The sequence below is a fragment of the Lucilia sericata genome, unplaced genomic scaffold (genome assembly GCF_015586225.1).
Source record: "Lucilia sericata isolate MDLA Ls3-8-SP2 unplaced genomic scaffold, ASM1558622v1 Contig000148F_arrow, whole genome shotgun sequence".
Lineage (NCBI taxonomy): Eukaryota > Metazoa > Arthropoda > Insecta > Diptera > Calliphoridae > Lucilia > Lucilia sericata.
In genome coordinates, this window is record NW_023994180.1 from 67,432 (window position 1) to 83,582 (window position 16,151).

At 29.9% G+C, this 16,151-nt stretch overlaps 1 long non-coding RNA gene across 1 annotated transcript in view; it reads right to left on the bottom strand.

Annotated features, from left to right (window-relative positions):
• Nucleotides 1-786: 786 nt before the first annotated feature.
• Nucleotides 787-16,151, bottom strand: part of LOC119601198 — a 42,620-nt gene continuing 27,255 nt past the window's right edge. Inside the window, exon 3 of the long non-coding RNA XR_005231194.1 lies at nt 787-1,202. This is a non-coding gene — a long non-coding RNA (uncharacterized LOC119601198). The remainder of the gene's footprint in view (nt 1,203-16,151) is intronic.

Here is a 16,151-nt window from a genome sequence, read left to right on the forward strand (position 1 = left end):
CACCGACCTATTATATTATTTCCAACATATATTATTTTTATATCGTTATATTTATTACATTTAAGGTTATACACCTGCAAAAATTCCAGACCAATTCCATCTAAAAGCTATAAGCACTAAAAGTTGAAAATTTTGAAAAAAAAAGAAATCGTAAATTTGTATATTTTTTGATTGCAAAAAAAAATCCTATAAAAATCCAAAATAATATAAATTTTTCTTTAATAAATGAAGCGATATATACCGGTAGTTCACTTAACGATAAAAAAATTGCAAAAAAATCATTATCAGTATCAGAATCGCGGCTAAAGTTCAAATTATTAATAATGGATATTGCGTAAAAATAGAAGTGCTAGCAATATTAAAAAACCACATTCAACAGCACTGGAGCTATCATAATCATGCACTAAAATTCAATTTCGATAAATAATTCCATGTAAACTTTGGAAAAAAATTCGAAAATTTAAAAATTTTTTAATACTTACATATACATGTTTGATATAAATTCGAAAGCGCATTTTCAAGAGCTTTAAAAAATATGAAAATCTCAAAATAGTACATTTTTGTCATGTGATCCAGCTCATTGAATATTGACGACAGGAGAAAAAGTTTGAGAATCGCTATCTTAGAACAAACTGAATTTTCATTTTCGCCGGGAACATCAGCAACTTCCATTTTTATCGAAAGTTCAAATTAGTACTTACGTTTAATATTATCCTTCTTTAAAATAACGTTTTTTTACTTTTTACAAAATTTTCAAATACTTATATGTAATTTATAATTGTAGCCTAAAATGGAATTACATTAAAATTTTATCATTACATGAATGCAAAAATCTTTCCTTGGTCATCTAAAGAGAACAACAAATATACCATTCGTTGATAAATCTGTAGGCACTCACAAAACTAATAGCATATCTTTTACATCAAATGAAGAAACAGGGCAGTTTGGTACAATTCTGTTATAACCGAAATATTCATAGATCTCTGCAAAGATAAAAAGGAGATACATTTATTCTGTTTCTGTAGTGGTGAGTGCAAATTTTACTTCCTTTAGGGATTCTCAACTTTTTGTAGTACTAGCAAACTTAGTGTCAACATATTCTTTTACTCCTCTTTCCGATTTATAAAGTTTCCAATTGTTAATCTTTGATTTTTAACAAGTTTAATTCATTCCAGTATGACGTAAAGTCTCAGCAGCTTGATCTGAAAAAACAAAAAAAAAAAAAAAAACATATTAGAAAGAAATTAAAAGCAGATGTAGGTTTCTTATATTCATAACTTCAATTCTATAATAATTTTTCGTAAAAGAGGATTTCATTGCAGACAAGTGTTATTATACTCTTCACCTCTTGAGCATGGTTTGGTTTGTTATTCCCTTTGTAATTTCTACAATATAGTTTTCCGATATATACTACATATTATATATATTCTGGATCCTTATAAATAACAGAGTCGATTAAGCCATGTCCGTCTGTCTGTTCATCTATCTATCTATCTGTCCGTCCGTCTGTCTGTCTGTCTGTCTGTCTGTCTGTCTGTCTGTCTGTCTTCGGAGTCAAAATCTTCAACAATTCCATCAGACACGCTTTTGGGAAGTTTCCTATTTGCAATCTGCTAAATACCTCCATAAATAACGGAAATATGAGCAAAAATCCGAAACCGTCTCTGAAAATTTCATTAAAAAAAGACAACTGTTTGCTTGCTTTGAGATAAAAGCAACAACAATATTACTTATTGGAAAAAAACGTATGTTTGGACATGTGTTGGTTTTAATGATTTGCGTATTTTGTGTTTTGGTGTTTTGTTTCGTTTTGCGTTACTTGTTGTTGTTTTTTTGTTTTGTTTTTTATTGTGAAGTGTATATAAGATTCAACATAGGCTAATATAGACTTTTTACTTGTTTTTAGCTTATATTACAAATATTTTTATGATTTGAATTTAGTCCACAAAAGAATCAAATAATAAATCGATTTTATTATTAAATGTATATTTAGGTCATTACCTTCTAAATGATGTTTTTTAAGTAAAATAGAATAATAGTAACAACGATAGAATCAATATTAAAATTCATCTTCATACGTTCATTGTATATATATATTCCCTATATATACAATGGGAAAATAAGCTATATATTTTAATACCTACATACGTACGCCAAAGATTTAGGAAATATTATTTCTGCAAGCTATATTTGTCCTTTGTCGCAAGATTTTCTGTTTGCTTTAGATTTTGTGATATTAAAATATCTGTTTAGTTTGTTCCTTTGTTATTTTCTAAAAATTGTCTGTTGTTGACGTTCTTTTCCATTTGGATTTTCTTTAGCGTAATAGATTTCAATTGGATGTACAAAATTTCATTTTTTTTTTTGTTATTTTTAATACAATATTATTATTTTTTAGGCACACTTCATGATTTTTTTGCACAGAATTGATTTATTTATAGTGATGACGATATCACTTTTTTATAATACTAATGAGTTTTAATGGATTATTATTGACATCAGATTTATATTAGATAGATATTAGATACAGTATTATAAAAACTTACAAATTTAAGATCTAATGAAATATTAAAACAAAATTTCATCTCAATGTATTTTTGATGAAAAATGTGAGTGATCTACGATTTTCACTATTATATCAATAGATCAATAGTGGTCTACTGCCAGTTTTAAGAGTTTTATACAAACATTGATTTCTAATTGCACATATAAATTATTTTAAATTTTACACATAAACGTTTAAATTAAATTTAATTCCAACTTGTTCCTTTACTTTATATCCATGTTTAAAAATTATAAATTTTGCAACATTATGACAAATTTCACAAAATTTTAATTAAAAACTTTAAGTGTAGGAGTAATAATTTTATACACATATGAGTATATGTTAAGTTCAAGTATCATTCTTGTCAATTTTAATTACTCTTACACATACACATATCCTTATTTATACAGACACATGCTGGGAAAATAAAATTACAGATATACATATGTAAGTGTGCACATAATAACATACTGTTACTAGCAAAGATAAAAAATTATAGTTAGAAGCGTTGTAAACATTTGTAGATCCTTTACAACTTTTATTGCTTTTTAAGTCACACATACATACATAAATACTTATTTATGCAGTAAATATCACAAACTTTTGATTACAGTCAAATAATTGAAACCTAAACATTATGTTTTGAAAATAATGTAATATATTTTCATATCCTGACAATAAACTAATTACTCTGGTATGTAAATATTTTAAAAATTTTTATATTTTTTGGATTTCTATAGGAACTGTTTGCTGCTAAGATATAGTTTATATAAATATTTAGGTAATTTTTTCATTTTTAACTTTGCTCCAGATTGAACCAAACATGGGTCTTTAATATGTTAAAGATTGGAACCTACATATATACAATGGAGTGTCCCGAGAAACAGGCTTTTTAAAATCACTTGTAGGAATACCTCTTAATCCATGCGTATTAATATAATGAACACGAGAATATGAAATGAAAAGATCCAAGGAACTACCAGCTATTGAAAATCATGATCTCAGTACAATATGTTAAAACAATTTCTGCAATCTTTTCGAAATAGGTTTCAAAATTTCATAATTTTGGAATTTTTTAATTATTTTGCAATAATTGCATAAAAAGTCGTTTTGCGCAGCAAAAATACTTAATTTTAACTATTTTTCAAAATATTTACTAAAATAATATCTTATATCTCACACTACGTATGAGTAATAAAACAACAATCATACGTATTATACTATTTATACCCTACACCACTTTAGTGGGGAGGATATATTGGGTTTCTGCTGATGGTTGTAACGCACAATAATATTGGTCATATACATAAAGTATACCAATCGGCTTTGGATCATTTTCTGAGTCGATTTTGCTATGTCCGTCCGTCCATGTAAATATTGTAATCAAACTACAGGTCGCAATTTTAAAGATAATTCAATGAAATTTGGCACATGATTTTCTATGGTACAGGAGACAAAGCTTATTGAAAATGGTTAACATCGGTCCATTATCTCACCTAGCCCCCATACAACTGAACCCCGAATAGGGCTTGTAAACCTTGTAATGAAACAGTTCGCAATTTTGAAGATAATTCAATGAAATTTAGCACATGATTTTCTATGCTTCCGAAGACGAAGTCTATAGAAAATGGCTAACATAGGTTCATTATTTCACTCAGCCCTCATACAACTGAACCCGACGAATACAACTTTTAAGTTCATTATTATGTTTAATATACTTGTATCTCGACAAAAAGCTGCAAAGCCAAGTTCTATACTAGCCTTGATGACCCCCCATGAATTTTATAGTTATAGAGTCTCATTTGAGAATAGTCTCTAGTAAAAGCCCCCTTCAAAATTTGACTTAAATGTCCACAATTTTATTCAACAATAGATGGTTTAAGTATATCTGAGGCAAGGTACAAATCAACTTAAATGCTTTATAATGAAAACTAAATCACATTTTATTTTTGTAACAGGTATAGGGTATTGTATGGTTGGCCTCGCCCGACTATTATTTATTACATATTTTATTGAAGTACTTGTTAAAACAGCGAAATGCTGAGTGTAAAAAAGTAGTTCTCTGACTGACTTTTGTTTGTTTTTTATACATGTGTGAACATACATACGATTGAAAACAGAGTTCCAGAGAGCTCATTTGAGAGATCGTTGCGCCTCCATCTTAAAATTTTAATCTTAATTCAAAAATTTTGCTAAAAAAATTAAAACAATAATACATTTTTTATATTTCCTTTTATTTTAAAAACTTAATTCATTTTAATTTCCGCTGTTTGCTTTTAATGCAAATTGACGTAATACATTTAAATTTTTACATTAATTCCAGTACTTGTGGCTATGAAAGTCCTGCTACTTATGTTGTTGCCTTTACACTGCTTTTGCTCACAATTACATTAGTTGTGTAAATAAAGTGTTTTTTGTAGGTCCTACTCCAGCCCTAACGAACCATTAATAATAATAATAACAGCAACAATAAGAACAAAAGTAAATAAGCAAATATTAGCAGTTTTAAAACCTTGCTACTCAGTTTATTTCATGCTCGCAAAGTGTTTTCAGTTAAAAAGAAAAACTTTACAAAAGCTTTAAATTAAAATGCAAATATGTTTTTTTTTTACTTTTGAGGTTGAAACTAGAAGCATAACTTTAACTTTTTTAAAAAAAGGAAAGTAAAAGCCCTAAACTGGCACGTTTTTAGTATATTGAATTGATTTTTTATACAATACAATGACCTTAACCGTAAATAATTTTGTGGTACATAAAAGGTGTAAGCTAACTCGTTTTCTTAACCAAATAAAAACAGGTGGAAAATGAATTCAATCGTGATGCTGAAATATTTAAATTTTTGAATTTGTTTTAGTGGCCTCCGGTAGGTTAGTGTTCTAGTCTGGTAGGCCGGAGGTGGTGGGTTCGATTCCCACCTGAGGCACTGGTTAAGGAGCGCAAAACAGTCCCGATAGGGGCCAAGGTGTAGGTTGATGTATAGACAGCCGCCGGCAAACGAACGAACGAACGAACGAAAGAACGAACGAACGAACGAACGAACGACAACGAACGAACGAACGAACGAACGAACGAAACGAACGAACGAACGAACGAACGAACGAACGAAACGAACGAACGAACGAACGAAACGAACGAACGAACGAACGAACGAACGAAAAAGAACGAACGAACGAACGAACGAACGAAAGAACGAACGAACGAAAACGAACGAACGAACGAACGAACGAACGAACGAACGAAACGAACGAACGAACGAACGAACGAACGAACGAACGAACGAACGAACGAACGAACGAAGACGAACAACGAACGAACGAACGAACGAACGAACGAACGAAACGAACGAACGAACGAACGAAACGAACGAACGAACGAACGAACGAACGAACGAACGAACGAACGAAAACGAACGAAAAAACGAACGAACGAACGAAACGAACGAAAACGAACGAACGAACGAACGAACGAACGAACGAACGAAACGAACGAACGAACGAACGAACGAACGAACGAACGAACGAACAAACGAACGAACGAACGAACGAACGAACGAACGAAACGAAACGAACGAACGAACGAACGAACGAACGAACGAACGAACGAAGAAAACGAACGAACGAACGAACGAACGAACGAAAACGAACGAACGAACGAACGAAAACGAACGAACGAACGAACGACGAAAAACGAACGAACGAACAACGAACGAACGAACGAACGAACGAAACGAACGAACAAGAAACGAACGAACGAACGAACGAACGAACGAACGAACGAACGAACGAACGAACGAAACGAACGAACGAACGAACGAACGAACGAACGAACGAACGAACGAACGAACGAACGAACGAACGAACGAACGAACGAACGAACGAAACGAACGAACGAACGAACGAACGAACGAAGAACGAACGAAACGAACGAACGAACGAACGAACGAACGAACGAACGAACGAACGAACGAACGAAACGAAACGAACGAACGAACGAACGAACGAACGAACGAACGAAACGAACGAAAACGAACGAACGAACGAACGAACGAAAGAACGAAAACGAACAAGAACGAACGAACGAACGAACAACGAACGAACGAACGAACGAACGAACGAAACGAACGAACGAACGAACGAACGAAACGAACGAACGAACAACGAACGAAACGAAACGAACGAACGAACGAACGAACGAACGAACTAAACGAAAAACGAACTAAACGAACTAACGAACGAACGAACTAACGAAACGAACGAACGAACGAACGAAAAACGAACTAACTAACGAACTAACTAACGAACTAACTAACGAACGAACGAAACTAAAACTAAACTAAAACTAAAAAACTAACTAAAACTAACTAACGAAAACTAACTAACTAACTAACTAACTACTAACTAACAACTAACACTAACTACTAACTAACTAACTAACTAACTGAATTTGTTTTATGAAAAGGAAGATATGAAAAGACAGATTTGTATGGCATGGCAACGAATTTTTAAAACTCACTTAGAATCTAATAATGCTTTTATAATTAAAGCATATATTTGTAAAACAGGAAAAAATATCCACCAGAAACTCGATAATGAATTGTACTTACTTACTAAGAACTTACAATAAGTAAATCATACAGTCTGCATTACATTTAAGTACTCTTGTAAGTACATTTAAGTCTTGCCGTTTTATTGGCACATTTTATTTGATCGCACGCTAGCAACTGTTTTTTTACACTCACATACAAAAAGAAAACAACTTTTCTGTATGAAAACTATTATGCACAATAAAATAACTAGACAGTAGTGTTGTGAGTACGACTGCGAACTAACGATCAAGAGGCCCAGGTTCTTATTCTGTATGAGCAATTTTGTGGGCGTAACAAAACAACTTTTTAACTCCCTATTTATAAGTAGTTATTTGTAAGCAAGTGTGGTAAGTACTTGCCTATAATGACATAACCTTGTTAAAAAAATGAGTTAAAATGGTGAAGAAGAAGTAGTGAAAAGCTTGTTTTTTAACGTATACAGGAAATAGTTAAAAGGCTAAAGATTTTTTTAACATTTTTATCGATTTTGAGCGTAATTTGAGTTTGATTACAAGGTTTATATGAACAGACGGACAGACAGACAGATAGACAGACGGACAGGCGGACAGACAGACAGACAGACAGACAGACAGACAGACAGACAGACGGACGGACGGATGGACAGACGGACATAGCTAAATCGACTCAGAAAATGATTCTAAGCTGATTTAAGTGGTATATGGCCAATGTTATTGTGCGTTACAAACACCAGCAGAAACCCAATATACCCTACCCATTTTTCATCAATAATGATCAATATACGTCAAAATAAAGTGTGTTTTGAAGTCATATCCATAAAAAGTCTAGCGGTTTAGTGTTGTGCGTTGTGTTAACACATTACTTTTCAATGTAAGTTTTTGCTGGGAATATAATTTCATATTTTCTTTATTTAAGATTATTACGTGTGCAGGCAGCATAATAAAGACGGAATTTTAAAAATTAAATTATTCTCATAAATCTTTATATACTTGAAACAAAGTTTTCTTGTTAATACGGAAAAGGATGAAATAACGAAAAAACTTTTATATTAGCCAGCAATAATACTTATTATGATAACAGCTCTTAAAATGTTCCTTAAAAATGAGATGTTTAAATTGAATGAATGACCTAGAAGTTGATAAGTGTGAAGTATTTGTCCTGATTACAGAAAGTTTGATTAGCTTTTTTTAAACAAAACAAACATTAAACAATAAGGTTTATATTTTAAGATAGCGTTTACCTTTATGGGGATTCTCGTAAAATTGCTAAAAAGGATATAATGTTACTGAAGTTTTTATATTACATAATATTATAATAAGATTGTAACAAAAATTCAAAATTTGTTGGGATTTAAGGTTACTTTTGCACTTAGTAATCATTAAAACCTTATAGGGATTTTGCTTCAAGAATTAAATAGTGACTAAGTCTAATTCGAATTGTAAATGGAATACTGATTAAACTTTAATTAACACTGTAACTAGGAAGATATTCTATAATATGTTCCATACTATAAACCATAGCAATCGTGTTGTTTTAAGCTGATTATTAATATTTAATAGTTTTTTATACTTTCCTAAAAAGTTGAAAACCAACATTTCCGCAAAAACGTTATAAGTCCATTAGTGGCATAAATGGACTTACAATATTAAGTTAATTATTGCCAACAATAAACATAATTAAATAACAAACTTTTTCAATATAAATAAATATAAAAAAAAAATTATAGTTTTAATTACTATTATTAGAAACATCCGTCAGTAGTTGCAAGTCATACATATCTACATATAATTACTTCCATCAGATTATCCATAGCGTCGTATTTTTGCTTTACACTTTTTTTTAAAAGTTGGAAAATTTTTTTTTTGTTCAGCTGACTGTCTGTCTAGAAAGTTTCAATGCGGTATGTAGCCACCACTTACGTATGAGTGATATTATATGATAAAAAAACTAGAATATTTCATAGAAACTTTTAATAAAACATTAATATTTTTTGCATAAGAACAGCTATATAGGAATATATAACATGAGTTTATAAAAGCTTATAAAATATTAAAGCGATACAAATTGTAACAGAAGTTTTTGATATAAAATATTATTTATATTTTAATGTCTAAAACAAAGTTATGTATATGAGCGATATATTAGACAATATGATTACTGCAGTAGAATTTTAGCATCACCTTAATATTATACATAAACAGACAAATTATTAAACAGAGCTACCCAACAAAAGCTTACATTGAAAACTAATAAATTAAAAAGCTACAAAATGCTTTTTACTAACTATTATTATTAACACGGTGATAACATTGGAGGAAAGTTCTCTCCACGCTTGTTTATAACTAACTACATAAATATGTATATACAAACTTATAAATAGGAAGTTAAAAACTTGTTTTGTTATGCACAAAAAATTGCTCATACAGAATACGAACCTGAGCCTCTTGTTCGTTAGTTCGCTGTCGTACTCACGGTACCACTGGTGTTCACACAGTAGGACTATTTTCGTTCTGGGTGTGTAAAAAACAGGCAATAAATAAGTTAATAAAACGGCCAAATAAAGTACTTTCATATCTGATTACATGTAAGTCATTATAAGAGTACTTACATATAATGCAATACAAAACAAATTACTTATATAGCTGATTATATGCAATGACTTGCAGACAGTTTTTAATATATTTTTAGTCCTTTAATTCCCAGTTGAACACAAAGCCGCAGACGGTTTGTAGTAGTAATTGAAAATTAAGTTGTTATGTAAGTTTAAGTCATTACCAAGGATTTGCTGAGTACTTACAAGGACAATCTAAAAAGTTCCTATATGAGTCTGTGAGTCTTCTTTGAAAAATGTATAATTTTAAAACCACTTTTTAGTCTATCATTGTAAGTTTTTTGCAAGGTTAACCATATACAAAAGTTGAAAAATTATTTATATATATAAGAGCGAATATACATATCGTCACTTGAAATGCAAAAAGGCGTAACAACCAAAAAATTTAAAATCCACTGTATCAAAATACATATTGATATTTCTAAAAGGGGGTTATATGGGGGCAAGGGTAAATATGGGCCTATCCTTATACATTTTGGTACATGGCTTTACGTTTACATTAGAGTTATGTATGCTGGATTTCATCGTAATACTAGTGTTATTGAACTCAAAAGCCCTTTTCGGGGGGTAGGGTTGTATGGGGGCTAGGTGAAATAATGGACCGATTTCAACCATATTCGTCCGTACAAAAAACACGTATGGTCCAAATATCAGCAAAATATCTTGAAAATTGCGACCAGTATCTTGCGCACAAGGTTTACATGGACAGCCATCTAGTCAGCCGAACAGACGGACTGACGGATGGACGAACATGGCTTAATCGACTCAAAAAGTGATCGGTATACTTTAAGGTGGATGTAGGACCAATATTTGTATGCGTTACAAATATCATCACAAACGTATAATACCCTCTATGGTGGTGTAGGCTATAAAAATACCTTTCATTTTATATAGTCTTTTGTCTCTCCTGTAAAATTTTTAAAAGTGTTGTTATGCCCTTTTGCATTTGAGGTGACGATATGCCATTATATATCATTTCACTGTATCAGCAAATGTTCTAAAACTTTATTTATGTTTGGTTAGAGTGCGCGAGTGTGTTTGTATGATTCGAATTCTAAACTGAATTTATAACCACATTATTTAGAAATGTGGAATATTATTATTATTTTTGCTAAAACAACAAAGTTTTAAAATTACATATTTGTATATGTAATATACTTACATATGTATGTATATATTTACTAAAACTATGAGTTTTCATTTCCGTTAAAAATAAAAATATTTGCAACAGTATGACAGCAAGCAAGTGCAAAGGCGCTTAGACTACTAACGGATTAGCAAACGTTGGCCGAAGTTATGATTTAATATTTATGTGCAAAAATATTTAAGCTTAGTTAAATCAACATGAAAACCAGTTTTTATAACACAAATATTAGTTGAATGTTTGCAGGATTAAGTCCTTTTTGATAAAGTAACTTTTACAATACAAAAATTTATTCTGTAGAAACCAGTCTAAATTTTGACTATGCAAAAATATTAATTTAAAGTAAAATTTACACTTTATAAATCATAAATTTACCAAATATTTTGAGCATGATTATAGTTTAAACAGGACTATGTGAAAGCTTAGTATACAATTGTCACGTAGATTTTTATTTCGTGCAACCAACTCAAAAATACTAATACAATTAAACTTGTCACTCGTATTACATTGTAGATCAGTTAATTAAGAAATATTCTTCTGCTGACATTTAAATAACAAATCAACAAAAGAAAAAGCACTAAGTTTAAAATAACTTAAAACTATACACATTTTTCAATAAAAAAATAAATTTTAGTTTTTCTTTTAACAACAAACGTAAAAAACTTTAGATGTAGAGCAATGAACAAATATTGTATTTGCTTCTTTACTTCTTATGTTAAGAAGAATAAAATAAAACAAATTATTTTATTCTTCTTAACATAAGAAGTAAAGAAGCAAATACAATATTTGTTCATTGCTCTACATCTAAAGTTTTTTACGTTTTTTTTTTAATCCTTCTTTTCACAAGGATGTATACATATGTACATATGTATACTTGAAAACTATTTTTCTTAGTAAACATTAGAATGGCGTTTTAGAATATAACCACAAAACTTTTTGGTAAAACTCTTATTCAATATACATATCGCTCACTTACTACAAGACTGATATAATCCAAAATTCGGGTTTTTTTGAACTGAGAGCTACAAAACTATGTCATACTAAAGTCTTTGATATAGTTTTATCAAATTTCAAATAGGTTGTTTACAAATTATTTAAAAAATAGTAAAATGTCATTGAACATTCAAAGCCATTTTTCTCGAATCGATTCTTTTGGATTATGTCGGTCTTGTAAGTAAATGAACGATATGTCTATTTCAAAACTATTTTTCTTTGTAAAGATTAATAAAGATTTTTACCATCCTAATATAAATATTGAAGTGTTCTGCTACACAAGTTTATAAGCAGTTCAATCTTAATTCTTCCTCTATTTTTTGGCATGTGCTGAAAGAAATCCAAGTGGAGGACACATAAACAAGTTATTAGATTTTTCATAGATTTTTAAAGTGTTAAAGTCTGTATATTAAAAGATTTTTTATTTGCTTTTGAATAATATAATTTAACTATGTATTTTCATATGTTAAATTTCTTAACGAAAAGTTATGAAATCATCACTTTTTAAAAGCATAAAATACAAAATATTATTCCTATTTCATAGCATGTGTAGGTTTAGGAAATTGCACTTGAAATAATATTTTTGTACAGATTTATATCAACTCACAGTTGGCGTATACTTTATTTTTAATTCAATAAAATAACGTATACGTCGAGTGATTGCGAAAGATATACAATGTATGATGACTCCCCCCCTCTAGAATTGTTCTTTGAGTTGTAAAACAGTGTCATACAATAAATTAGGCTGATAACGTTAACAGGTGCCGCAACGGCTCTGAAGTTACAAGGGGAAAATATAGATTTTTTCCGTTTTTGCTAAAATTTGGACATTTAGTAATAAATTTTGAACTTTATTTTAAAGGAATCGTAATGTGCACAGAGTAAATATTTCGGAAAGATATAAAACATAAAAATAGCTTGAAAACTTTAAAAGTTATTGCAAATTCCCTAGGCCATTAACATGTCTCACAGCACATGAATTCGAAATGTGACAAAAAATTTACTTTTTTTAGGATATATTCCAAAAAAACTATTTTTACTTAAAATATGTAGATCTATAATTACTCGAATATTAGTTTTTGCCCTTATAAGATAAAGCAAACTTGTTCTCAGCTTTGTTAAAAAAAAGTTTGATTTTTTTCAACGGCCGTTTCAAATCTTTAATTTCAGTTTTTTTGAAACTTTGTTAAACAAATTTCAAAATTTTTAGGAAATCTCATAGGGATTTATGATCAATAGATAAGGTTATTAAACGATAAAACAATTAGATCAATATTTCTTCCGGTTTAGCTGTATATGCGATTTGAACTCGACGGATTTCGGGAAAATCGCATTTTTTGTAACATTTTGGAGAATATATATTAATTCTTTACTAATGTACATTTTAAATAAAGTATTTTCAGAATATTATAGTCCATATAATACAAAATATATATCCGAAGTTTTATTAAAATCGGTCGTTCTTAACCCATAAACTGTAAAGTTCAAAGGTCAAATTTTGCAATATTTGGGAATTCTTAGTGTGCCATATCGAAATAATATTTATTTGTCGGTCATATTTACCAAAAATGACTGGAATTTATGGTATATAGTACGATATTTAAAACAGAGTGAAAAAAGGTAGATTAACCCTTTAATGCACTTGGGAACAATTTAACACCAAAGTTCAAAAATTCGAAAAAACACTATATATTTGAATAATGCTCTATATAATTAGAGGAATAACAGAAATAAATTAGTATACTTTTGATAAAGTTAATATTTCATTTAAATAATATCAATAACTCCGTGATCTACCTTCAAACTTAATTAATTAAATTAAATATAAACGAATAAATTAATTTCTAAAATTAAACTATAAATATACTCTAGATATTTAATGCCTTTTAAATTTTAATCAAATATTTATGCCAAAAACTTGCTCTACAGAAACAGAGGTATTCAGCTGAAGTATCTAACAAAAGATTCACTGAGATTCAGTGATTATATACATATACGTATATATGTATGTTTTGAGGGTAAAGAAAATATGAGAATGAAAACATGAGAATAATAAACACAAAAGAAATCTAAGCACCGTTTTTCTGGTACATTTCCTATACACAAAAATGATGCAGAAATTATACAGAATAGAAGTGATATAAGTTAAAGATGTCTTTATTGTGATAAGAAGTAAATATAAAAACTGACTTTTAATGTTTATTTTTTTTACATTTGAAGTAAAATAGAGAATGTGAGTATAATGTAAAAATGTTATCTTATTTTCTTTGGTTGACCTTAGCATATTTTTTTCTCCTACGCCTGTAGTTTACAATGTGCCCCAAAAAAGAGTATTGTGGTTTGTTGTACTTCTTGGGCATTTCTTTTTTTAATAACAAAATGTTTTTGGACCCTTAAGTTACGTGTACTTTAGTATTCCAAACATAATTCCAGATTTATCAACTCACCCACCATTTTTCTGAGGAAGTATTCAGTGTATATTTATGTCTGTGTGTTTTTCTCTACATTCTAGTTGGGACGAAAAATATGTGAAAAGACACATTGTTAATATTTATCTTGATAGAAAGTAAAGGACATTCACTCACACAATAACAACAAGTATTAGTACATGAGTCAAGTGAAAAGTAATGGAAGTTATACCATCATAGACACGTGTTATAACCTAACAAATATGTATATACATACTATAATCACAAAATTAAAATTGACACAAGCAACACTCTACAACAAGAAACTACTAAACAAAAAAAAAAGGAAATAATGTAAATAAATGCCTGTGGCTGGTTTGGCAATTCCGCAAAAATTTAATACACAGATGCATGTATATCAATAGTTCTTCTAATAGCTCTTTTATATCTCCTAACATTTTTAAATAATTTTTGTGGCCAAACTAGAGGCACTACAACGAAAAGAAAGAAAATCTGTGGTCACTATCATTAACCATCAAAAATCGATTTTTTGAGTGAAAACATAAAAGTCCATTTTCTGGCTCAACTAGAGGCGTTAGGGCAAAAAGAAAGAAAATCTGAAAACATAAAAGTCCATTTTCTGGCTAAACTACAAGCGCTAGGGCAAAAAGAAAGAAAATCTGTGATCACTATAATTTACCATCAAAAATCGATTTTTTAAGTGAAAACATAAAAGTCCATTTTCTGGCTAAACTAGAGTCGCTAGGGCAAAAAGAAAAAAAATCTGTGATCACTATAATTTACCATCAAAAATCGATTTTTTAAGTGAAAACTTAAAAGTCCAATTTCTGGCTAAACTAGAGGCGCTAGGACAAAAAGAAAGAAAATCTGTGATCACAATCATTTACTATCAAAAATCGATTTTTTAAGTGAAAACATAAAAGTCCATTTTCTGGCTAAACTAGAAGCGCTAGAGCAAAAAGAAAGAAAATCTGTGATCACTTTATTTTCCCATCAAAAATCAATTTTTTAAGTGAAAACATAAAAGTCCATTTTCTGGCTAAACTACAAGCGCTAGGGCAAAAAGAAAGAAAATCTGTGATCACTATAATTTACCATCAAAAATCGATTTTTTAAGTGAAAACATAAAAGTCCATTTTCTGGCTAAACTAGAGTCGCTAGGGCAAAAAGAAAAAAAAACTGTGATCACTATAATTTACCATCAAAAATCGATTTTTTAAGTGAAAACTTAAAAGTCCAATTTCTGGCTAAACTAGAGGCGCTAGGGCAAAAAGAAAGAAAATCTGTGATCACTATCATTTACCATCAAAAATCGATTTTTTAAGTGAAAACATAAAAGTCCATTTTCTGGCTAAACTAGAAGCGCTAGGGCAAAAAGAAACATAAAAGTCCATTTTCTGGCTATACTAGAAGCGCTAGGGCAAAAAGAAAGAAAATCTGTGTTCACTATCAGTTACAATCAAAAATCGGTTTTTTAAGTGAAAACATAAAAGTCCATTTTCTGGCTAAACTAAAGGCGCTAGGGCAAAAAGAAAGAAAATCTGAGATCACTATAATTTACCATAAAAAATCGATTTTTTAAGTGAAAACATAAAAGTCCATTTTCTGGCTAAACTAGAAGCGCTAGGGCAAAAAGAAAGAAAATCTGAGATCACTATAATTTACCATCAAAAATCGATTTTTTAAGTGAAAACATAAAAGTCCATTTTCTGGCTAAACTAGAGGCGCTAGGGCAAAAAGAGAGAAAATCTGTGATCACTTTAATTTCCCATCAAAAATCGACTTTTTAAGTGAAAACATAAAAGTCCATTTTGTGGCTAACATAGAAGCGCTAGGGCAAAAAGAAAAAAAATCTGTGAATACTA